The sequence below is a fragment of the Lithobates pipiens genome, unplaced genomic scaffold (assembly GCF_037356315.1).
Source record: "Lithobates pipiens isolate NorthernLeopardFrog02 unplaced genomic scaffold, aLitPip1_a1.2 Scaffold_8, whole genome shotgun sequence".
Lineage (NCBI taxonomy): Eukaryota > Metazoa > Chordata > Amphibia > Anura > Ranidae > Lithobates > Lithobates pipiens.
This window is the reverse complement of record NW_027507903.1, coordinates 511308289-511335056: the sequence shown is the minus strand read 5'-3', so window position 1 is coordinate 511335056 and position 26768 is coordinate 511308289. Positions and strand designations below refer to the sequence as shown.

Genomic DNA, 26768 nt, shown 5'->3' with positions numbered 1-26768 from the left:
GCCCATATCTCCAATGGGTCCTGCATCACCTTGGGGAGGGGGTATCTTCCTTCACCTGCAGACCAACACCCTCCAACTGCTACAACATCCATGAAGAACCTCTGAAAAGGAATATATGTTATCACAATCCACCGTACCTAAATTTAGGGAGGGAGGGTGGGGATCCGTCTCCTTCTTCCGACTGACGCTGGGGCGGGGTCCACCTCTGCTATACCCGCTCCCAGCTTAGCCCCCATTAACTTCTTAGCCACTCCCCCTGCCTGTATTATCCCCTGTTAACCTACTCATGCCAGCCCTGCGTTTATTCTTTTCCTTGTTTTACTCCAGGCTGTTCTTTCACTGTTAATGGGAGGGTTTGACAGCTGATGTTGCCTGTCATCCTCGGCATATCGCAGGAAAATTAGCATGGCAATGTGCAATCATCAGAACAGCACCACATCCGCTTGTAGGTGAGCAATCGGGGACAGTAAAATGCAGAACAACTGCCTGTTTTTAGAACCTTCTGGCTGCCCATGTGAAAGGAGGCTTGAAGCTTATCTGAACGCCTTCTTATATAGCGCCCAGTGTCTAAAATATTTTAGTATGGGCATCTACATAGTAACGACCTCTGGTCCCGGCGACTGTTCTGTTTGGTGTGGAAAGGGTTTCCATGTCCGTATACCTCACTCATGATAAAATCTGAAACAGGAGGGGCCCCTAAGACACATAGAGAAAAAGATGGATAATTGGATATACCCTGAAAAGATAAGAAACGCTCAGCACATATTACAGGTGAAAATCTTCTAAAGGTGAACTTGTGCTCTGAAGGCTTAGCTATGTGGGAGATACTTCATCTTCTGTTATAATGGTAATTGTTCCTACTCTCCCACGACTGGCTGCGGGCTTTGAAACAAGTACAAATGACTCTGACTTGCAGCAGGGGTCATTGGGACCCAGTGCAACCAACCCATCCCTTTAATTACTGAAATCTCTACGTTATACAGGTTTTGAGGTAAAAATAGATTCAGTACATGATTTGCCCTCCAGGCTAAAAAAAAAAAAAAAAAAAGTAAAAGCTTGAAGAACGTAAATCTAATTAGTTCTAAATGCCTTTTTTTGCACATGAAAATGTGGCACTCCTGCTTTCCTCCGGGGCATTTTGCTGCCAACTCAAGCAGTGTGTCAATGGGTTTGGTTTACTAAGATTGGAGATTGCAAAATCTGATGCAGTTCTGCGTGGTAGCCAATCAGCTTGTAACTTCAGCTTTTTCCACTAAGTTTTGGCAATAAAACATGTAAGTTAATTGGTTTCTATGCAGAGCTGCACCAGAATTTGCAATCTCCAGTTTAAAGCAAAGTTCTGCCAATTGTTTTTTTTTTAAGTCAGCAGCTACAAATATTGCAGTTGCTGACTTTTAAAATATGGACACTTACCTGTCCAGGGTGCCCGCGATGTCCTCACCCGAAGCCGATTTGTCCCTTGGCTCTTGGGTGGAGGCACCGCCATCTTCGGAAAGGGAATCAGGAAGTGAAGCCTTGCGGCTTCACAGCCTGGTTCCCTACTGCACATGCGTGAGTTGCGTTGCACGTCCTTACTGGTCACTGCTGTCTTCTGAGACCTGTGTGTCTCCCAGAAGACAGCGGGGGGGGGGGTGGAGGAGGGGCCAGACTTGGCGTAGGTCACAGCGGAGCCTGCAGTGATCTATGCCCAGAAGTGGGAGCAAATGCCTGGATTATACTGCTCCCCCATGGAAGGTGCCAAAGGTGACACCAGAGGGGGGCGGAATCCGATCAGCAGAAGGTGATCCATTTTTTGGGGGAACTCCACTTTAATAAATCAAACCGGGGGGGGGGGGGGGAGCTTATTTACTTATAGTGCAAAGTGGGTTTGCCTTTAGAAAATCAACCCCAATGTCTTTTATGTGATGTACTAAGGCTCCAGTACAAGTCACATAACCATGAAAGACTCAAAGGAATCATGGAAAGTATAACTTCCACTGGCGCACTGTTGTTGCATAATGCTACAGAAAGTATCTCGCATTTGTGTGATATTCTTCCCAAATTCTCCAAACTGTTTTAAAGTGCTCTGAGATCTTATCACAAAATTCTTAGATATGTCAGAATTCTAAAATACTATATCAGAACTGATAATGTTTTATCAGTTTTCCCTTTGGTTTGATCCATGGCCTGTGTGCTCTTTCCCACCATAAATTAGAAATATTTTATTTTCTAATGTAACAGGAACAGATAAAAGGGGTTTATACACCCTTACATATACCCAGTGAAGTAACTGGGCTCAGGTGATACAGAGAGATTAAACAAACCCTCCTACATAAATTGTACCTGTTTATCTGCAGTCCTCTGTTCTCTACAGCCTTTCATAGTCCATCATTTATAAAGCTTGTCTGAGCTTTCCAAAAAAAAAAATAGGAGGCAGGCAGCTGCAATTACACACTGCAGAGCTCAATGAGGAAAGCTCTGAGAGCTGATTGGAGGGAAGGCACCCCCCCCCCCCCCCCCCATCACACAGCACACAGGAACAGAGCTGTCAATCACAGGCTGTGTACTGGAGATCTCTCCTCTGTCACCTTATTTCTCTTGTTTTCAGGAAAATTTGTCAGAAGTGACCCATGTAGATAGCAGAGGAATGAGGAGCAGACAGAAATGGCAGTTAGTACTCAGGATTGAGACAAGTACACACGATAAAGGAAAATGCTTTGTTCATATTTCGTGTCTGAGGTTTACAATCACTTTAAATTTTCAGGGGTGGTGAGTTTAATTATCAGTTTCTTAAAGAGCTCAATATGGCGCTACTATGCCACACTTCCAGGTGTGTCGGATAGCATGTCCCTCTGCTGCATGCTGTGGTTCCTTCTACCATCCTCTTATGTAAGTGCAGAACATAGTAGTGGCATAAAGGTCTGCTGGAGGAACCACATTGTGCAAAAGGGTACTGTGGCTTAATTTCAGCCAGTGAGCTAGCAACAGGGTTGGTGTAATAATGACTTGGGTAGATTAGCAAGTAGAGTGGGTTTTCATATGAGTTCAGCTTGCTCATGAGATGAGATGCTTCTGAGTTCCATGCAAGTTCCTTTACAGGGGCATAAAACAAATCCTTGTTATGTATTTATCTGTGTTTAAAAATATTTACCTGGAGTTCCGCTTTAATCTAAACAGTTGTATCCATGCATATTAACGATTTAAAAATCTTACTTATATTTACTTACTTATACCTATATTTAATTTGTAATTGCATACTTACATTGTGGCCGTCATATGTGTTTCCTAATCACTGTTGCACAGTGACTTTGCTATACTCTACCTTTCCCTGAAAGCCAAGTTTAACAGACCGGCCTGACTAAACTAGAACAATGCATTTTGCATTAATGAGGCTTTTTTACTAAGAAGGTATTGAATAGGGAGTAACATAAATGCACCTTTACCCCCCTAAAGAGACGGATGTATCGGGTCCTCTGTTCTTGTGTCACGACTCTGTGAACAGCTCAGTACTCTCTGACACACCTGGATGGGCAAGAGGTAGCTGCAGACACCTATGCACATATAGATATAAGTAGTGGTGACTGATGCTCCATTTTGGGGGGGGGGGGGGGGGCAGAGAAACCGGCTTCCCCTGCGTCTTATCCTCCTTGGTGGCCAATATGAATGCTTCTCATCTCGGCCAATTGGGTCTCAGGACCTGCTTCCTGATTGGCCATGTGGAGAGTCAGAAAGACAATAGCGAATTAAAAAAATAAACCCCATTGGAATCCATGCGTCCAGCACCCTGTAGATTAGGGGTCAGGCGCAGGGATTAGAGGGGCGTCGCCACTGCACCCCTTATGGACGGGCCACCACAGCGTATACGTATCACAAGCACAATAATGCAAAGGCACCAGAAATTGACACCAAATTGTAGGACTGCAAGTAAAGTACATTGCAACAGATGAATCAGTGGGACAACTATTACTCGATATTAATCAACAGTTATCAAGTATCAGGCTACAGTAAACAAAGTAAATGTTTTGAAGATGCACTTTGCCCTTAATCTGTGATATCCTTTTTTTTAATCAAACAGGTTCTTTATTGAATGATAAGCAAACAGGTACATACTGTCAACAGTAATTCACATTACACTTTTAAAATACACGTAGCCGCAGCCTTCACTACAAAGGAAAAAGGGAAAACCAAATACAATAGCACATGAACAGCATATGTAGGTAACCCCACCACTGTGTAATGAATAATAGACTTGGGGCACATCAAAAGCACCCTGTCTCCAACTTGTGATTGATATCCTTAGCTGAAGGAAAGACCTATATGTGATTACAATGGCAGCAATCAGAAATGAGTAAACTGCTTGCTCTCAACCTTCTGCCAGCTATTTGGTAAGGGCCCAAACATGTTGGCGCACTTGGAATACCATCCCATTAAGGATTGTGCATGCAGAAGTACAGTGTCCATAATGGCAGTCAGACTCACTCTGCTATCAGTGGTAAAGCCAAACAGCGGCTCCTCACTAGTCCTGTGCACACAGTGACCCCTGGTCCAGATGCTTGGCAACATGGTCTCTGGCGATATCCTAAGAGTAGATCTCCTATCTGCACTACCGGCTCTTGACATTCTAAATTGCGGTCTCAAGGTAGTGCCACAAAGTTAGATTAAGTTTTGCGCAGTGCACTGTCCTCAGTCTTCCTGGGTTTCTTAGCCTGGAAAAACGATATCTGCTCCTCCTCACCTGTATGTCCCATCACTGGGAATTGTAGTCATTCAGTCTGTGGGCAGGGCCGACTCGCTCGGTGCACAAGCGGTCTTTTTGCTCTCTTTCACTCTTCTTTCTCCAGACTCAACGGTGTACATGCTTGCTAATGCCCAGGATCAGGTGGGGCTGCTTTTATGTGACATCAGCGTTATGGTGGTACCCCAAGTTAGATGCAAGCCGCACACCCCGGTGTCTCTGTACCTTAACCTAAAGCAGGTGCCTCCCGATCCCACAATACATCCATCTGCACAGGACATGACATTTTGAAGGAGACACCACAGAGCAGTGTCTCGTTCCACCAGTCCAGCTTGACTCTGCCACCTGTATCTCAGTGGCAGAATGGGTCCCAGCACGAACCCCATGCTCACTCATAATTAACTCTTTTCTCTTCCATTCCATATGGCTAGGTTTCTAGGGTCTCCACCAGTCCTGGTTACCGTTTTCTTCATTATGCTTAAGACCCATTACCCCTGCCATTATAGCTCTCCCACTGTTATATCATCCTACTCTTGTACTCGTTGCCCCTAGGGCGGCATGTCACCACTTCACCCTGTGTTTGTGCATTAAAGGCCCTGTTCTTCCATACGCCATGACCACCATGCACCCCTTTAGGAAACTTTAGACCAGGCTAGAACAACATTTCAAAAGCTTTACCGGAAATTTTCCGCATAACAGCTCCAAAACAAAGTGCACAGTCTTTTCCCTAAATGAATCCCTAATTCAGGCTTGTGGCTGCCCAAGCGTAACTGCACAGGCAAGAGTCCATACACAGCAGAGTCCCAAAAGCTGTTTTTTTTTTTCAGAGAGGGCTGCAAGTCCCAGCAATTCCCCTACATGTGGAAGGTTCCTAGAGGCAGACAAGACTCTCTCTGGTAGCTGGAGCTGCAGCAGCTCTGTGATGTGGCTGGATAATACATGCTGTGTCCTGTCTGTGTCTTCTCTCCCATGCAGACTGTCTGGGCAGAGCCCTCCCTCCTTTTATTATCAGCACAGAAGAGAGAGATAGAGCTCAGTAGAAAGTGTGGGAAACAGGGTAACTGTTTCCTTCCTGGCCTAGGCAGCAGCTGTCTCACTAACCAGCATTTCAACCTACTTACAAGCCCATGTACAGAAACAGCCTTACAGTGAATTTGACCTCCTGCAATCCATCATGATCTTGCATCAGAGTGTCTCTGGTACTTTATGTCCTACAAGCAACTTCTGGTGGATGGAAGAAGAATAGCACTGGCTAGATCAGGATAGAGGCCCTGTGTGGACACATTGAGCAGCAGCACCACAATGTCCCTGTACCTGTCACTTCCTTGCCAACTAGACACTGCACTACATACAGATAGCCACTAGGGGGAGAATCAGCATAGCGTTATTCAGAGATGTAAATATTGTAAAGCAAGTATGTAAAATGTGCAAATTACACTCAACATTACTTAAAGGTAACATTTTAATAAAAACACAATAATAATAATTCAAACTATGTTCACTAGAAATATGTTTGATTTCCCCTTGATATACTCCAGCCATGCTGGCATCCTTTGTTTGGCTAGCCAGGTCTTCTGTGGGGTGTCTGACCTGCAGGAAAAAAAAAGACAAATTTAAATTAAAACATGAAGGAGTCTAACTTACTATACATTAGAGACCCAGATGTTATCTTTTAGAGCTAGGAACAGTACAAGGTTCTGCTTGGCTTCTAATTATGGTGTAATAAGGGAAATCAGTGAGGAAAATTCACCTTTTTATGGTTGAACAGGAAATAAAACAATTAATGAACATTCCCAGGATTCAGAAATATTTAAGTACGGTACTTTTCCATCTTAGCTTAAAATAACAGAGAGGATTTAAAATGTCCTGAACAACTCTCATCTCTCCTGTACCTTTTATGAAGCCCTCTGCTGGTGAAACCTGGTATTGCAATGACACATGCTGAGAATATTATACCTGACTGTCAGGAATATGCAGGAGAGCCAGGACTCTGGTGGTGGCATTATGGTCTCTAGGACAAAACAGTGGAGGTACAGCATACTTAGGAGTCTTGCAGAGGCAAGCAGGGCTTAATAAGTCATCACCTGAAACTGGTGACTCGCAGATTATTTGGCCCCATAGCTCTGGGCCTATATGTGACCTGTTTCTGTATTTATCCTGTATTCAGTTCCAGCTGTCTGTCCCCCTGTACTCCCGCCTGCTCCTCCCTTAATTTATCTCTTTTCCTTTAACTCTGCCATTTTTTATGTAATTAGTTGGTTAGTTTTCCATTGCTCATGTTGTTTTGTTGGGTTGTTTGTTGTTGTTGGTTAGTTTTATGTCACTGCTGTCAGTATCGTTATAATAAATTTGTTATTTGCACCTAATTGGAAATTGGTTTGTCTTTGCCGTAATTGCAAACATCTGGCTGCATCTGTCCACAGAATACTAGCTTTTAGTATTCAGACAGTGACCAGGACAGATTACAGCTTGCTAATGAACCTTATGGAAATCTGTACTTACAGCAAAGTGACCAAACTGCCACCACAATGGTCTGTATGTACTTTACCCTCTTCATGACATGAAGACATTGACGCTTCGAACAAATTTAGCAATTTTAGTATGCATCAGTTAACTAATTAAATAACTGTCACATGTTTTTTTTATGATATATTTAACCTGGTACACCGATTTAGGATTTAGCCTTTTTGTTTTTATAAACCAACAAAAGGGAAAAACTTATTTTCAATGCAAATTTGAACTAGCTCTTTAACATGGAGTGGTGTCCATTCATGAGCAGATCCCCTGCTGAATTGAGGCTAAATGGCGCAGATGCCAGGGTTTTGGCATCCATGCCCATTTAGTTTGTGTCTGGATGGCACGGGTGACCCGTGATAGCTATATGAGTTGCCGGATGTAAAGACTCCACCAGGGGCGGACTGACCATTCGGGCTCTCGGGCATTGCCCGAGGGCCCCATGCCACTAAGGGACCCCATCAGGGTTGCCAGCCTCAATAAAACCAGGCACAGTATGACAAAATCTGTGTTTTTTTTTTAAATCCCAAGGTTATAGCTGCCCCGCCTCCACAGTACCTTTTCAGTGTGTGTATGTGTATTTTGTGTGTGTATATTGTGTGTCTGTATGTGTATACTGTATGTGTGTGTGTGTGTATACTGTGTGGCCCCATAATCTCCTATTGCCTGGGGGCCCCATAATCTCCTATTGCCTGGGGGCCCCATTATCTCCTATTGCCCAAGGGCCCCATAATCTTCTCCTATTGTCCGGGGGCCCCATGAGTTGTCAGTCCATCCCTGCACTCCACTGTCTGTTTACATCAAGCTACCTCCAATCTGTCACATTTAGGTTCAGAAAAACAGAAAAGGACACAAATCCTTTTCCTGGACAGACTTGGAGGTAGATGCGTGTACATTCATCAAGTCCATTTACATCTGCCTGTCTATAGAGCTAAATGGAGCTTCCACCATAGAGCTGCATGGAGCTTCCAATCAGGTTTGGAATAGACAGGCAGACCTAATTGGAAAGCCCTATGAAAGGTCCCCAACAGTTTTTAATGCACTTTTTAAACATTGTATTATTCATGTATTTGGTTTTTACACACTGTATTGCTTGGTGACAGTTGTAGCCTTTTGGCTTCAGCTGTCACCAGGCCTCTCTTTTTCTCTGCAAGGCACAGTGACAGCTGAAGCAGGCAGGTTTTGTTTGTAAACAGACCCAAGTGATATTTGCCAACACACCCACTTTAAGCTGCTTATATACGGCAGGAGTAAAAGGTTCCATGGAGCTACTGATCGTAATTATATACAGTGGAGAATACATGTATTTGATACACTACTGATTTTGCAGGTTTTCCTGCTTACGAGGTCTGTAATTTTTATCATAGGTACTCTTCACCGAATCTAAAACAAAAATCCAGAAAATCACATTGTATGATTTTTAAGTAATTCATTTGCATTTTATTGCATGACATAAGTATTTGATACATCAGAAAAGCAGAACGTTATATTTGGTACAGAAACCTTTGTTTACAATTACAGAGATCATACGTTTCCTGTAGTTCTTGACCAGGTTTGCACATACTGCAGCAGGGATTTTGGCCCACTCCTCAATACAGACCTTCTCCAGATCCTTAAGGTTTCAAGGCTGTCGTTGGGTAATACGGACTTTCAGCTCCCTCCAAAGATTTTCTATTGGGTTTAGGTCTGGAGAATGGCTAGTCCAGTACCTTGAGATGCTTCTTACGGAGCCACTCCATAGTTGTCCTGGCTGTGTGTTTTGGGTCGTTGTCACGCTGAAAGACCCAGCCACGACTCATCTTCAAGGCTCTTACTGAGGGAAGGAGGTGGTTGGCCAAGCCTTTGCGATACATGACCCCATCCATCCTCCGCTCAATACAGTGCAGTCATCCTGTACCCTTTGCAGAAAAGAAACCCCAAATAATGATTTTTTCACCTCCATGCTTCATGGTTGGTATGGTGTTCATGGAATTGTACTCATCCTTCTTCTTCCTCCAAACACGGCGAGTGGAGTTTAGACCAAAAAGCTCTATTTTTGTCTCATCAGACCACATGACCTTCTCCCTTTTCTCCTCTGGATCATCCAGATGGTCATTGGCAAACTTCAGATGGACCTGGACATCTGCTGGCTTGAGCTGGGGGACCTTGCATGCGCTGCAGGATTTTAATCCATGACGGCATAGTGTGTTACTAATGGTTTTCTTTGAGACTATGAATGAATTAATAACTTGTATAGCGCTACATATGCAAACTAAATCGCCTCAGGGCACTTTTTGCCACCAGTGTCCGTCTGGGTCTTCAGAAGAGATGGGTCTTGAGCTTCTTTCTTAAGGCCGGTAGATCGTTCCATAGCCGTGGTCCTTGGACTGCGAACCTTTGTTCACCTTTTAATTTATAACAGGTCTTGGGGATGTGGAGGAGGTTCTGGTTAGTTGACCGGAAGGGGGCGACCTGGGGTGTAGTGCTTTATTTTGTCACAGAAGTATTGTGGAGATTTCCCTTGTGTACATTTGTGAGTGAGGCAGAGGGTCTTAAATTTAACTTGGTCCTTTTACTGCTGCTGTATCTCCTTCCTGGGATGAAGGGGATGAGTCTATGCAATAGGCGAAGAAGGTAGTGGGATCCACTGTCTACTGATCCTGTAGTCCTGTGGTCCCAGCTCTCTTCAGAGCATTAATCAGGTCCTGCTGTGTAGTTCTGGGCTGATCCCTCACCTTCCTCATGATCATTGATACCCCACGAGGTGAGATCTTGCATGAAGCCCCAGACCGAGGGAGATTGACTGTCATAATGAACCTCTTCTAAAGAAAAAATAACAGGTCTGTAAGAGCTGGAATTCTTACTGCTGGTTGGTAGGTGATCAAATACTTATGTCATGCAATAACATGCAAATTAATTACTGAAAAATCATACAATGTGATTTTATGTATTTTTGTTTTAGAACTCTGTCTCTCACAGTTGAAGAGTACTTATGATAAAAATGACAGACTTCAACATGCTTTGTAAGTAGGAAAACCTACAAAATCAGTAATATATATATATATAGAGAGAGAGAGAGAGAGAGAGAGAGAGTGAGAGAGAGAGAGAGAGAGAGCGTGCATTTTTCATCCAGTGTTATTTCTATTTTTTTGGGCTAATGAAAAACACTAGTGTGCATGGAGCCTTAGTTAGTTATTTGCAGAAGTTGTTGCTTTTGCAGTCTTTCTGGGTTTGCTGAAATAACTTGACGTTTAGCAGTTACATCACAATGTACAATTTCCGGTATTTGGAGAGCTAACTAAAGTAAATATGAACCTTAACTGTATGACACTTAGCTTGCTTAACCACTTGCCGATTGGCTCACGTCGTTATACGGACCCATATGGCGGCTCCCTTAAGAGCTATAGCAGGCGCGCACACTTGCTGCACAAACAGGGAGCCGATGCGCGTGGCTGGCAGGCAAAAATCTGTGTTCTGACAGGGTAGGAGAGACAGATCGTTGTTCCTACTAAGTAGAAACAGCAATCTGGCTCCTCCTCTAGTTAGTCCCATCCCCTCACAGTTAGAAACACACCTAGGGAACACACTGAACCCTTTGAGCGTCCCCTAATGTTAACCCCATCACTGCCAACGACATTTATGCAGTAATCAGTGCATTTTTATAGCACTGGTCGCTGTATAAATGCCAATGGTCCCAAAAATGTGCCAAGAGTGTCCGATCTGTCCAATGTTGAAGTCCCACAAAAAATTGTAGATCGCCGCAATTACTAGTGAAAAAATGAAAAATGCAATAAATCTATTCCCTAGTTTGTAGACGCTATAACTTTCACGCATCAATATATGCTTACTTTTTTTACCAAAAATATGTAGTAGAATATATACTGGCTTAAACTAAAGAGAGACATTTTTTTGAGAGATATTTATTAGAGCAAAAAGTGAAAAATATTGCTTGTTTTTTTTCAAAATTGTCGCTCTTTTTTCGTTTATAGCACAAAAAATAAAAACCGCAGAGATTAGCAAATACCACCAAAAGCAAGCTCTATTTGTGGGTAAAAAAAAAGGACATTGATTTTGTTTGGGTACAACGTTGCATGACTGTGCAATTGTCAGTTAAAGCGACGCAGTGCTGTATTGCAAAAAATGGCCTGGTCATTAAGGGGGCAAATCCTTGCAGGGCTGAAGTGGTTAAAAGAGTATGTTTTTTTTGTTTTTTTTTTGTATTTGCCCATTCATACTTATCTAGGTGGATGCAGCATCTGTCCCCCGGTACCTCTGCACTGAGAACTGAGCGATTGAACACCGCTGATGGCTCGGTTTTTACAGCTCCCCAAGAGGAGAGCTGCTGACTGTCCATCAGCAACTCTCAGCTCTGCTCCCGCCCCCCCCAGTCACTGGAGTGCTGAGCTGTGGAGGGGCGGGGAGTGGCCGTCTCACGCTCCCAGTGGCTCACTGAGAGGCTGAGATGGGTATCAGTCCAGGCACATGGCGGAACCACACTTCCATTGTCCAAATAACAAGGTGCCTGGACTGATTTCTGTGACATCAGCAGAGAGCGGACTTCAGTCCACCATCTGCTAAAAAAAGGGTCACAGGAGTGCAAAACGGATTGCACTCTTGTGACCCATAGGGGAAGCCCAGCCAAATGAGCTCAGGCAGGAGCACTGTGTATTATAAACAATCACCATACTTTTATTTTTTTTCTAAAATACAAAATTTTTTGTACCTCAGTGCTGCTGATCTCCTCAAGCGTCATTCAACTACTTCTGTCTACTTGTACTTGCTCCAGTATCGACTGCACATCATTGCTCTGGACTAGATTTCTGCAATGGTGGAACATGGCTGCACGTTTTGTGTTGGCGTTGTTTGCTTGTAGTTCTCTCCAGGGAGTGCATGTCACAGCCTGACAATGTAAAAGCACGATTGGGAGACAGTTGTCACCCAGTAACAGGAAGTGCCTGAACAAAATTATTGGACTTTTTGATGAAAACTGCTTTGGGAGGAGTGAAAACAAGGTGTGAAATAACATTGTCCTGTTAAAAGCTTATAAGAAAAAAGTTTTATATGCACTTTAAATTGTTGCGGTGGGAAGGCAAACCTTTTTAGAAGCTGTAGACGTTATTAGAGCAGCTGGCTCCTTTCCATAGGGAGTGAGATGGCTCGGATTAAAGGTGCATCTAGTTATAACCCGTTCTCCATATCAGTGTCATATGCTGAGTTTGACCCAATGCCGAATAGCAGTCACAAGTGACATATTTTATAGGTATCTGGTAAGGTCAGCTATGCCATTGCTTTTCATTTTCTACACGTAGGTTTGCTGAAGAGCAAGTAAGCCCACATTTGTCTATATGAGTGGACCTGTCATCAAGGTTTTACATGAATAAATAAAAGCTCTTCATTTTATACACCCCTGCCAGTCTTAAAGAGGAAGTAAACCCTGATGGGTTTACTTCCTCTTTCATTCCCTGCAAAGGCAAAGCATAATGGAATACTATGCATCGCATAGTAGTCCATTATGTGTCACTTACCTGACACAGGAGCCAGCAAAGTCACCGCTGTCCCCTGTAGTCCGGCGCATCCATCTTCTCGGTGGGTCTCGCTGCTCCGCCGCTGTCATTCGGCGAAGCCGCGATGACGTCACTCCCGCGCATGCGCACGGGAGCTGACATGCGTGGCATCTTCGCCGTTGACGGTGCCGCGCTCAGTGCGCCTGTGCGCCGCTGTCTACAGTGCATGCACCGTAGACAGCGGTGCCTGTCTTTTGGCAAATATCTCCTAAAACGTGTAGGTTTAGGAGATATTTCTTGGACCTACAGGTAAGCCTTAATCTAGGCTTACCTGTAGGTCAAAGTGTGTTGTAAGGGTTTACAACCACTTTAAAGGGTTAGTCTCATCCATGTAAACGGATACATTCTGCTGGAGAACTGGCGCTTTTGAAAAACAACAGACTTACTGGCCAGATCACCAGGTGAAAATAGAAGAAAGAAAGCCAAAAAAGAAAACAAATGCAGCCATCACATCTGAGAATTAGTAAGCTGCTATATAATAAATGTTTACTTTTGGAGTTAATACCAATTTTACATCCAGACTCCTTGGCAGCAGACCAGTGGTAAAGCCACTGTTCGGGGGATATATATCTGCTGGCCCATGGTAACTCTGAAGGAGCTGTAGAGATCCACAGCTCAGGTGGGAGAATCTGTCCACAGGACAACTATTAGTCGTACACTCCACAAATCTGACCTTTATGGAAGAGTGGCAAGAAGAAAGACATTTTTGAAAGAAAGCCATAAGAAGTGCTGTTTGCACTTTGCGAGAAGCCACGTGTGGTGCTCTGGTCAGATGAAATCAAAATTGAACTTTTTTTTAGGCCTAAAATCAAAACGCTATGTGTGGCGGAAAACTAACACGGCACATCACCCTGAACACACCATGAAACATGGTGGTGGCATTATCATGTTGTGGGGATGCTCTTCTTCAGCAGGGACAGGGAAGCTGGTCAGAGTTGATGGGAAGATGGATGGAGCCAAATACAGGACAATCTTAGAAGAAAACCTGTTAGTCTGCAAAAGATTTGAGACCGGGGCAGAGGTCCACCTTCCAGCAGAAACAACTCTAAACATACAGTCAGAGCTACAATAGAATAGTTTAGATCAAAGCATATTCATATGTTAGAATGGCCCAGTCAAAGTCCAGACCTAAATCCAATTAAGAATCTGTGGCACGACTTGGAAATTGCTGTTCACAGACACTCTTCATCCAATCTGGCAGAGGTTGAGTTATTTTGCAAAGAAGAAAAAATGTCACTCTCTAGATGTGCAAAGCTGGTAGATACCCCAAAAGGCTTGCAGCTGTATTTGCAGGGAAAGGTGGTTCTACAGAGTATTGACTCAGGGGGGCTGAATACTTTTCACATATTTATTTGTAAAACATTTGGAAAACCATTTATCATTTTCCTTCCACTTCACAATTATGTGCCACTTTGTGTTGGTCTATCACATAAAATCCCAATAAAATACTTCTACATTTTTGGTTGTAACGTGACAAAATGTGGAAAATGTCAAGGGGTATGAATACTTTTTCAAGGCACTGTATATACCTTACCCTATATCGGCCTTAACCCAGGAGTATCCAACCATTGGGCCCAGATTTTTTTTTTACTTTTATGCTAGTAAATAAATCACTCTAGCCCCATACACACGGTCGGAAATTCCGACGGAAAAAGTCTGATCGGATTATGTTGTCGGAAAATCCGATCGTGTGTGGGCTCTATGGGACTTTTTCTGTCCGAATTTCCAATGGAAAAAGTTTGAGAGCTGGATCGAAAATTTTCCGACAACAAAATCCGATCTGACTTTTTCCGATCGTGTGTAGAGAATTCCGACACACAAAGTGCCACACATGCTCAGAAAAAATTTGGAGACGAAAGCTACTGGCTACAGGCCTCTACGTAGTCCCTTCGTACATGTTGTACATCACCTTGTTCCGAACGATCGGATTTTCCAACAATTTTGTGCGACCGTGTGTATGCAAGACTAGTTTCGGCCAAAATCCATCAGAAAAAATCTAATGGATTTTGTGGTCGGAATGTCCGACCGTGTGTATGGGGCATAAGTGTATCTCCCAAATGTTTTATCCATTCTGTAAATGTAGGTGGGTCCTCAGACTTTCGATGCAATAAAATTAGCCTACATCCCTGAAATGGTGCCATAGCAATTGCTTGCCTAGAAAGCTCCGGTACCTGGAGATCAGTGCGAATCCCCCAAAAAATATTGTTTTGGGTCTTCCCGAAAGGTGACCTGAAAAAAATAAGGGGTGTTGATAACCCCCATCCAGTAAACGTGCAGTTTGGGACATCTCCACAATAGATAAATCAAGTCACCGTGATCTGCGCCACATCTACTGCGCAAAGACTCATTTGATGCACCCAGTTTGAACAGTTTCAGTGGAGTATAATAAACCCTTAAAACAATATATATTTGTGTATGTTCTTGAGAAACATTAAAGGGCAATTCCACTTTTGCGGGAAAAAATAGCAAATATAAATAAAATATATCATATACATCAACACAAGTCATATTATAATTGAATGTTACTAAAACTTACCTTTCCTTTCAACCTGCAGCACTGTAATCTTCTGTAAAATGCAATGCAATGTGCAACCAGGAGGAGTTCTGTACACAGATATGTCATTCCCTGCTTGTGTGATTGGCTCACTGATTTTCCCAGAAGTCCGCACTAAGACACAAATTCAATTTTGGGCATCTCCTGCAATAAAAATATTATTTTTGGTGAGATACGCCCAAAGGGAAATCATGTCTAAAGGGATGCAGACCAAGCTACTTTTCTCATTAGAACCCTGCAGGTGCAGGAGCTGATTGATAATTTTAAAAAATTACTCCCATCACTCAACATTACACATGGACACAAACATTTATTTCTTTAAAATAACAAAAGGTTGGTTTCTGTAAAGTTTATTAAAATCAGTGCAATGTACACAGATCACCCAGAGGGGAATGTTTTCCCCTCAACAAAAGTGGAGTTACACTTTAAGAAAACAGATTTGTAATCTACATGGCTTCCTCCCACTGCTCCTCCTCAAGGACCCAACATCTTTTTCCCAACAGCTTATCCCTCTAAAGCAGGGATATGCAATTAGCGGACCTCCAACTGTTGCAGAACTTCAATTCCCATGAGGCATAGCAAGACTCTTAGAGCCACAAGCATGACAGCCAGAGGCAGAGGCATGATGGGACTTGTAGTTTAGCAACAGCTGGAGGTCCGCTAATTGCATATCCCTGCTCTAAAGCCTCGTACACACAATACGACTGTCGGTCAACCAAGCATCTGATTTTTTTTCAAAAGGGCGTGTGCCCGGATCTTGTCTTGCATACTAATGGTACGCAACTGTTGTGCCACAAACATGAACATAGTGATGTACTACAAGGAATTTCAGCTCTTGAGCGCCACCCTTTGGGCCCCTTCAGTTAATTTCGTGTTTAGTGAGCATTGATTCTGAGCATGCGTGTTTGTACTTTAGACTTTTGTGTGACAGATTTGTGTACTGACCATACAAAAATCTGACGTCAAACCGTTGTCCGCCGAAAATTTACTAGCCTGTCATCCAACATTTGTTGGTCGAAAGTTGGACAACAATTGTCAAAAGGAGCGTACTAACAATAAGATTTTAGGACAACAGTCTGCCAACACAGGCTTTAGACTCCATGCACACTGACGTAAAAAACATTGCTTCTGCAGAAGTTTTGTGTTCTGCCTGTAGAAGCAACTCAATGTTATCCTATATGTCCATGTAGAGTAGGACGTTTACAGGCATATTTTGAGATCAACGTTTAGAGGCAGGAAAAAAAAACCCTTCTGAATCTCGTTTTTTGATTGGAGCTCACTGGCAGAAAAAAAACGTAAAACTCTCCTAAACTCGTCTAAACTTTGTACAAAAAAATTTGAATTTGAATGCCAAGAGAACAGACATTTTTTTAAGCCCAGTGTGCATGGAGTCTTTGGGGATAGTCTTCTAGAAAAGTAGTTAATAACATGGTGTATTATCTTATCTATTATTCAAGGTTTTAATGTTTTGCATTAGGTTAAATACTGGAGTGGGGGATTGGCGCAATGGTTTGGAGCTTTGTTGTACCTTGATTAGATGTTGAAGCTGCCTGTAGTAAAATTACATAGATTGGGGGAGGAGCAAGCTAGCCTAAAGTTCTGAGAAAGGTCTTAAAGTGCCATCCACAAATATGTGCTTAAAGTGGTTGTAAACCCTTACAAACCACTTTGACCTACAGGTAAGCCTGGATTAAGGCTTACCTGTAGGTCCAAGAAATAGGTTTAGGAGATATTTACCTGAAGACAGCCACCACTGTCTTGGTGATCTGCACTATATTACCTTTTTGGTTTTGGGTTTATTACCGCTTCAAGTAGTTAATACCATATCTCTTTCATCTGCCACTATATTGAAGCCTGGCTAATTCTGGATAATTATTATTTCCCCAAACAGGACTATAAATAGTGTAACCGGATACCTTCTGAAGTTGCTCAGCCTTATTTCATATTTTTTGCATAAGAGCCCATGTGGAGAAGAGCATGTTAGGTTTCCCTGGCTGGATGTAAGCTACACTTTTGATACAATAAATGAGTCAATGGGTTATATTTAAGGACACATTGTTATTTTTGGGGTCCTTTAAAAAAAAAAGCGTGAGAAAAAAGAATACGTTTATACTTTTAATCAGCTTTCACGCTTAAATTTTTTTTATTGTCTGGGAAAGTGAATCAATCTGATTGGTCCCTTTTTTTTCACCCCCTGTTCTAGCTGCGTAGTTCTCTTTTCTAAACAGCAGGGTGACAATCTTAAAAGAAAAGTGTGGGATTTAACCACTTAAAGTGGAGTTGCACCCGGAAAAAATAAATAAAAAATTCATGAATGTTCCTAAAAAAAATAAAAATTTGGAAAACATTTTTACTCACCTCTAAATGCTGTTGCTAGGGGGTCCCTCGTAGTCTGCCTCCTTCAGTGCCTGGGCTCATGACATCACTTCCCCTCGGCGCAGGAAGGGCTCAGCTCTGCCCCCTCCCTCTTGTCAATCATCTGGGAACCATGACAGGTCCCAGATGATTGCGCGGCCAATCACGGCGCGCAGCGCCGCTCGTGCTTGCGCAGTGGGTGCGTCCGCTCGTGGAATGGCGACAAAATTTTACCCTTAAAATCTCCATAGGCGACATTTAAAAAATTCTACAGGTTGCATGTTTTGAGTTAGAGGAGGTCTAGAGCTAGAATTATTGCTCTTGCTCTAACGATCACTACAATACCTCACATGTGTGGTTTGAACACTGTTTTCATATGCGGGCGCTGCTCACGTATGCGTTTGCTTCTGCGGCGAACTCGGCAGGACGGGGTGCGTTTACATTTTCTTATTTATTTTTCCTTTTATTTTTTATATTTTTGCATTGAGTCACTTATATTCCTATTACAAGGAATGTAAACATCCCTTTTAATAGAAAAAAGCATGACAGGTCCTCTTAAATATGAGATCTGGGGGTCAAAAAGACCTCAGATCTCATATTTACACGAAAATGCAATAATAAAAAAAAAAATGTCATTTAAAGTCCCTTTAAGAGCTATGGGCGGAAGTAACATTTTGACGTTGCTTCTGCCCTGCAATGGTATTGAGACGGGTGGCGGCCATTTTCCCCTCACTCATCTCCATACCTAACAGTGAGAAGAACCCGATCGCCTCCGCTGCTGCCGACCGCCCCGGTAAGCGACGGAGGGAATCGGAGTGCGGCAGGTGGGGGGTGCAGCCGCCAATAAAAGTGAAATCCACCACAGAGACCACTTTTATCTGACAGCGGACCACCCGCTAAAGAAGAGGATACCGGGGCTATGGCAGCTAGCCATAACAACGATATTACTCTTCAAAGTAGCAACATAAAACAAAGATGGGGGGGTCCGTAAGTGGTTAATCAAGCTGTGATGGGATCGCTTGGCACCCTGACTAGGTGCTCCTGTCTGACAAACAGCACCTCCTGCCCTCCAAACCGTTCTGAGCAGACCAAGAGCTAATAAAAGCCCTTTTTACCCCAAACATTGTACACAGACAAGATGTGAGGTAAATACAAAAGGAATGACTTTATTGAAACTCAGACACATACTTTATACCCCATAGGAGGATATACCCCTTCTGATCCTGCTACCCTAACAATACAAACTGTAAACAGGAATAGAGCTATGGGCGGAAGTAACGTTTTGACGTCGCTTCCGCCCTGCAATGGCATGGAGATGGGTGGGGGCCATTTTGCCCTCACTCGTTTCCATACCTAACAGGACACAGGACCCTATGACCTCCACTGCTACCGACAGCTCCGGTAAGCGGCGGAGGGCACCGGAGAACGGCGGGAGGGGGGCCATCTTCCGCTGCCGATAAAAGTGATCTTGCAGGGAAATTAACTGCAGAGACCACTTTTATCTGAAAGCGGAATGCCTGCTAAAGAAGAGGATACAGGGGTTATGGTAGCTAGCTGCTGCCATAACAACGATATCCCTCTTCAAAATACCAACTTATAAAGACGGCGGGCGGTCCGTAAGTGGTAACAAAAAATAAATAAACACATTTATCGTCACCTATAGTATGTAGATCCAGCATCAATCTGATGCACGCTTCCCCTGCCGCCTCTGCACTGAAAACTGAGCAAACGAATACTGCTGATTGCTCAGTTCTCTGGTGCACTCTTAGCACAAAGTGTAACTGCCAGTCTCCGGCTCTGTGCTCTGCCCCTCCAGTGCTCACTAGAGCCCCGGACTGTGGAAGGGGTGGGAGGCGCTAACTCATGCGCTCAGCAGTGTGTGCTGAGAAGCTGATCCAGCTGTCAGTCAGGCATGTGGGAAAATATAGACATTATTGTCAGGATCCCTGCAGAGCCTAGACCTGCTTAGTTATGTCAGCAGCAGGTCAGCTGAGTCTGGGTCACAGGAGTGCACTCCTGTCCCCCACATGAGAAGCATGGCCAAAAGAGTTTTGGCCACACTTCTCCTTTAAGCCAATGCCTCACAATTAGCAGCAGCATTGTCAGCCTGATGTGTAAGCTCCTTCTTTTGGCCATTGGGCTGTCTATCAGGACTATCATATAGGTAAACAGCCAACTAAAGGGGCTTGCATGGCTGGCTGACAACTCTGCTGAAATTGCGAGGCTTGGCGATGTCAACCTGCAAAAGTAGGTCTGAATAAAGTGGACGTTATTCTTTCGGGTTATTGGCTATTTTAGGATACAAAAAGGCTGGTCGAGGTATATGCAGCTGTAGACCACATTTTTTTTGTACAGTTTATAAAAAAGGGAAGGACTTAATAAACATAGATAGTGATCAGTGCTATGTCGGGTATTTTTACCTGCTGTGAACTATTTGTTTCAATGAACACGTCAAGCCAGACCTGCGAGAAGCCGCTGTCTGTTTTCCAGTGGAAACTTTTCAAAACCACGGTGTGAAGGTTCAGCGGGTTTTTGATTCACCAGTTTAATGTTCAGCGAAAAGCTTGTGAGTTGCCGACCGCCCACGTGCTGAGCACAAGCTCTGCTGTGTAGGATCGGGCTAAGGAGAACACATCCACCTCAATGTCACATTGAACTAGACCGTCACCTTGCATGCCATTATTTATGTTCAGTTTATGGGCCGCGCACCATTTGTATTATTACAGGTATTGAGTGGAATGTTTTACTAGCATGCCTCATCCAATTATAGGGAAAATATTCAGTGTCTATGGGATTTATGCAATCACTGACGTGCAAACATGCTGGAAGTCTTGACATGGGCTGCAGCAAGAAATATAGGGCCAAGAGCGAATATAGGATGCTTAACCACTTGCTTACTGGACACTTGATATACAACACTGTACCCAAATTAATTTTTTATAAAAAAAATTCACACAAATAGAGTTTCTTTTGGTGGTATTTAATCACAGCTGGGATTTTTATTTTTTGTTAGACAAAAAAAGATGGAAAAGTTTTGAAAAACAAAAAAACATGTTTCATAGTTTGTTATAAACTTTTGCAAACAGATAATTTTTCTCCTTCATTGATATGCGCTGATGAGGTGGCACTGGTGGGCACTGATAGGCTGCATTGATGAGCACATTTAAGGTGGCACTGATAGGCACACTTAAGCCGTCACTGATGAGCGCAGATAAGGCGGCACTGATGGGCGCAGGTAAGGCGGCACTGATAGGTACCACTGATAGCACTGATGAGCACTAATGGGCGGCATTGGTAGGTGACACTGATGTGCAGCACTGTTGAGGCACTGATTGTGTGCACTGATGGGTGGCACTGTGGGCACTGATGGGTGGCGCTGGTGGGCACTGATAGGCAGCACTGTTGTGTACTGCTAGGTGGCACTGAGGAGCTGGCGGCAGCTCTCCGTGATCAGGACTGATTTCCCTCTCACAGCCGCCGGTGATCCGCTTTTTTTTCTCCTCACGCTGTCAACACAAGGAGAAAAAAATAGCAGATTACCGGTTCTGTTTACATCACATGATCAGCTGTCATTGGCTGACAGCTCATGTGGTAAGGGTCGGGATCGACCCCCTTACTTTGATCTATGATCCAGCGAATCTCATAGACTCACTCATCACAAAGCGTGCTCAGCGAGCCCTGTAGAAGGCGCGCAGGCTGCTCGGGCACAGGAGGATGTCAATAGACGTACTCCCGGCAAAGCAGGTCCACGCTGTAGCCGTCATTCGGCTATAGTGTAGATCTGAACTAGATAAAGTAAATCTACTGTAAATCCTAAAGTGGTATTAAAGGCTGGAGGTTTTTTACCTTAATGCATTCTCTGCAGCAAGATAAAAGAAAAACGGTCTATTGTCAGCTCCCCCCAACCTGCCAAATACTTATCTAAGCTTGGTCTGGGTCCAGCACTGTGCCTGAGACCAGTGGTGCTGCTCTCCCTCTCTCCCTCCTCTCTGGACTCATTGAGAGCAGCCATTGGCTCCTGTCCCTGTCAATCAAATCCAGTGATGAGGGAGCAGGGGCGGGGCCGAGCCACATGTATGCCAATGAACACACAGAGTACTGTTGGAGATTGAGACCACCAGTGTGCCACGATAGGAAGTAGCTTTCTATGGTGGCATATGAACAAGAGGAGGGGCCCAGAGTACTAGTGGGGGACCCGAGAAGGGGATTGAGGCGCCCCTGTGCAAAACCATTGCACAGAGCAGGTAAGCATAACATGTTTATTATTTAACCACTTCATGACCACGCTAGTCAAAAGACGGCTACAGCGTGGGCTTATTTTGCTGGGAGGGAATCCATGGACGCCTCTTGTGATCACGTTCTGTGGTCGCTGACTCCTTAGGACTGATTACAGATCGGGGTAAAGGGCCAATCACAGCGGCCCTTTACCACATGATCAGCTGTGTCCAATGACAACACAAGCCGGTTATCGGCTTTTCTTTCATGTGAGGAGTGAAGAAGAGACCCAATTACTTGCTTGTGTTAAAGGGCCATCAGCACTGATTATCAGTGTCCTGATTATCAGTGCTGCCAATCAGTGCTCATCAGTACCACCTATTAGTGCCTCCTCATCAGTGCCCATCAGTGCCACCTATCAGTGCCACCTAATAGTACCCATCAGTGCAGCCTATCGGTGCAACCTCATCCGCGCAGGAAATAAATGACCTGTTCCAAAATTTGTTTTATATTTCTGCATTGAACAACCATTGATCTTTGTGTGGAAGCAGCTGAAGAGGTCTGACACATCCCCTTTAGATTCAGAGGTAAAGCGGAGCTAGACATTTTATCAGAATAAAAATAATAATTAAGATCATTAAGCTGTTTTAAATTATCATAAAAAATATATTCTAATTCAAATCTTTATTATTTGTTGGCAATAACATGTTGTGGGAGGATTTTTGCCAGTCACAGGTTGTGTCACGCCCCTCCAGCCTGTGTCTTAGAATAACAGGGAGGTGAAGCCTCCATGAATCTACATGTAATATCCCAGCCCCATTGTGTTTAGCTGGTTAGTGGGCATGGAGGGGGATGGAAGGAAGTGAGCTGCCATTTACCACTGTACATACGCCCACATGTGTGGTTCTATAGTCACATGGGATGCTCAGATGTGATAGGGGGAAATGTTCAGCATAGAAACTCACTGAAAACTGGGCATGTGCAGAGTTCTCCACTATAGCGGCAAAATCCCTAGCTGAATTGGGGACATGAACAGAAGGTGGAGATAGGGAGCAGCGGGATCAACTAGGTTTTTATTACAGAAAAGAATCACAAACTGAGTATGAACAGCATTTAATACACCATTTAGTGATAGTTTGTTATGATGTGGGTTTAGTGACATTTTAGGGTCACTACACACATTACAAGCTGATTAACAATCTCCTTTAGATCCACCAACAACTATGTAGTGAAAGAACCTCCTTGATTGGATATAAATTAATTTAATAGTTCAGGTAGGCCTTCATAATACATCATTTTTTAATACATCATTTTGGTAGGTCTAAAGTTGATTGTACAGAGATTGTATGGTCAGCGTGTAACATGTATGGTGGGCCTTATATCTCTCCAACCAGCAAATCTCAAGTTCTGACACAGCATGGGGATATTTCAGACATCTGTACAAAACAAATGATTTCATGCAGAGAGCAAAGGTCCTTCCTTCTATGCGGCCTGCTGACATGGCACAGGCTTCTCTATTCAGGCTGTGGGGGCTTTCCAAAGACATCAATCCATAACCTTGCACACTTTTGTTTTCATGCACCCAGAAAGTTTTTAGCTGATTTAGATGGAATTTTTAGTTGAGCTATCACTCCTCCACTCCACTGCTCCATTCACCCATGAGAGTGAAAAAGATTTTCCATTTCACACGAAGGCTCTCAGCCTGTATGTTCTACATGTATCAGAGAGGCATATGGAACACGGAACGTCCATTTACCTGATCTTCCTAACTGAACTTTCTACTGTCAGGCTTTCATTTATACATTTGTTGCACAAAATATTCTGAATTATGGATGAGATGTGAGCAAAATTGTCTCTGGGAGTCCCTGATTACGTCAGTACTCCATACTTACCATACCACTTGCTACATAGGCGATCCACATCTCTGCAGAGTTCAGTAATAGAGAAATGATGTTTATGTTGCTGCTGTCACATTCTGGAAATTTACAGTTGATTTAAAGACCTTTCAGTCAGATTTATGAGTAATAATCTAAGAGAACGCAACAATAAATCAACTCTGTAAAAGGGACTGTCTACAAACTTAAAGCAAAAGCTGAATAGTAAAAGAGACCCTGTCACCAACTTAAAGCAAAAGCTGGAAAGTAAAAGAGACCCTGTCACCAACTTAAAGCAAAAGCTGGAAAGTAAAAGAGACCCTGTCACCAACTTAAAGCAAAAGCTGAAAAGTAAAAGAGACCCTGTCACCAACTTAAAGCAAAAGCTGAAAAGTAAAAGAGACCCTGTCACCAACTTAAAGCAGAACTAAACTCTCCTGCTGGAAGCAGAATTGTGGGGATTATACATATATATATATATATATATATATATATATATATTTTTTTTTTTAAGATTTTAGTCTCACCCCATGCCAACATTCCGGGCATAGGCCAGAATGACGTGTACCCGGTCCTGCAGCCTCCTGGGATACTTGCATCACATCTCCGAAATGGCTGCAGGTTCGGCACCCTGGGGGGCATTTCAAAAGGCAGGCTGGGGGCAAAGGGGGGTCTGATGCATCATCTGAGCTGGCTGCCTACACATGGAATAGGCAGCCAGCTGAAAAGGACCAATATGGCGGCACGGGCTCTGTGGCATTGGGACAGCGGGGAAACGCTGGATTTGATGCTGCCGTGAGTATGTTCTTTGAAGAGCACTACAGAACTAAAGATAAGTGGGAAAAAACACGGGGGCCGGTGGGTGAAATTGAGTACCACTTTAAAAATTGGAGGTAAAAGCACAGAAAAAAATCAAGTATTTTACATTCTCACGTGCTGCATTTTTCATTTCTGTAAATAATGTTTTATTCGCATCCTAAAAGTTCACAACTGCACGGAAAGTCAATTCCCTATCTCAACCCCCTCCCTACTTGCAAATCATAGTCTTTTGTTCTTCTGGAAGTGTCTAATTACTCTCTGTAAAATCAAACAAGCGCAGCATTAAAAAAATGAATACTGTGAATGATTGTCCAAAGTGAAAAATAACATATAAAGAAATCTCTCAGTTTATGGTTGAACATAAAGTGCAAAAGTGCATAAAAACAAATGAATAAGTCTCTTACAACATCTCGTTTCAAGGAAACTGAGGGGTGTCTAAACGAGTATTCCACCCAAAGTGTAGTCTGTAGAATCCATGGTGATATCCCACCACCATATATTGGGGGGTATTAAAGCAAACCTGTTGCTTTGCCCTGAATGGACTTCCTTTTAATCGTTCCTTTTATAATACCAGAAGTCAGAACAAAACCCCAGTTATTATTAAATAAGGCATCAGCAAGTATAGAATGGTCCAAAGTTGGGTGAGTGAGTGAAATCCAGTCGTGGTGGTATATTTTTAGGGGGGGTCGGCAAACAATCCACCCGATGAAGCCCCCCTGGTCGGTCAGGTCACAGGCAACCCCCCACACTTACCCGTCTAGGTCACGGGCAGCGCTTCCAGCAGGTGGTGGGGTGATCCCCCTCTTGGTGCTACTTCCCCCCTCCAGGTGCTTCACGGCGGCTTCCCCTGCCTCTCCTCCTTCCTCCTCTTTGGTGTCCAATAGGATCGCTTCTCCTCTCGGCCTCAGGCTCTAATCATATGCTTCTAAAAAAAAAATCCATGCCCTGCATGTAGATTGGATGCATGGATTAGGGGGGCGGCGTATAGATGGGCCGCCACTGGTGAAATCCCTTAGGGCGGTTTAACTTCAGCGGCATTTGTCTACAGCCTCATCTTCCTGTGTGGTCCTCAGGCTCTAATCACAGGAAAATGAGGCTGTAGACAAATGCCACTGAAGTTAAACTGCCCCAAGGGATTTCACCAGTGGTGGCCCATCTATACGGGTAGCAGGGGCACCGCTCCCCTAATCCAATGCGTCCAATCTACATGCGGGGCACCGGACGCATGGAATTTTTTTTAGAAGCACGTGATTAGAGCCTGAGGCCGAGAGGAGAATCGATCCTACCCTGTTTCCCCGAAAATTAGACCTAGCATGATTGTCGGTGATGGCTGCAATATAAGCCCTACCCTGTTTCCCCCGAAAATAAGCCCTACCCTGAAAATAAGACCTACAAGGACTTTAACTAGGGCTTATTTGGGGGGTAGGGCTTATATTGCAGCCATCACCGACAATTACGCTAGGTCTTATTTTCAGGAAAACAGGGTATTGGCTGCCGTGAAGAACCAGAAGAGGGGGACGCAGGGTGAAGCCACCGCCCAGAGTAAGCAATGCCAGGGACCTAGATGGGGTAAGTGTGGGGGGGGTTGCCTATGACGGGTTTTGTCGGGTGGATTGTTTGCCGACCCCCCCTAAAAAATATACCACCACAACTGGATTTCACTCTTTCACTCACTCAATATATGGATATAGACCCCAGTGCTCACATGGAAGTATAATTTTGACATTGTCTAAAAAAGTAAGGCTGGTAAATAAATAGTATTGGTTTGCAGCCTGACCTTTTTGAGTTTAAACGGGCATGTTCTAAGCAGACAACTATCTGAAAGTCTGCTGACTGCACGAGAAATGGTCATTGGCCAGATAAACCTTTGTTTGTTTTTAGAATTTGTAGAGCTGCAAATACAGAAGCATGATGCTACGAGTCCTGGATTTCACTTTCTTTGGACTACTTAATAATATGGATTAGGCATCTGTCCATGCAGATATCCTATATAGACATCACTGCGTTGAAGTGACTCAGGAGCCTCTGGAGATAATGTACCATGTCCTGGCACTGCAGCGGTACGGCCTATTCACTCAAGTATGAAATCACAGGAAGCTCTGAACACAGCGGGGGGAAATTGTCTCCTGATTAATAAGGCAGATCCTGTACTACTGAGGTTGCTTTATGAACGGGATCAG

General features: G+C 43.7%; 1 protein-coding gene and 1 long non-coding RNA gene across 4 annotated transcripts in view; one reads left to right on the top strand and one right to left on the bottom strand.

The window, feature by feature from the left end:
* Positions 1 to 26768, top strand: part of PRR5 (proline rich 5) — a 192953-nt gene that overhangs the window by 14088 nt on the left and 152097 nt on the right. The gene's annotated exons all lie outside the window — the stretch shown is intronic.
* On the bottom strand, positions 4061 to 15656 carry LOC143960608 (uncharacterized). The gene is made up of 3 exons (XR_013270352.1): positions 15308 to 15656; positions 11931 to 12107; positions 4061 to 6304 (listed from the first exon to the last, which is right to left on the bottom strand). It is a non-coding gene; the product is annotated as an uncharacterized LOC143960608 (long non-coding RNA).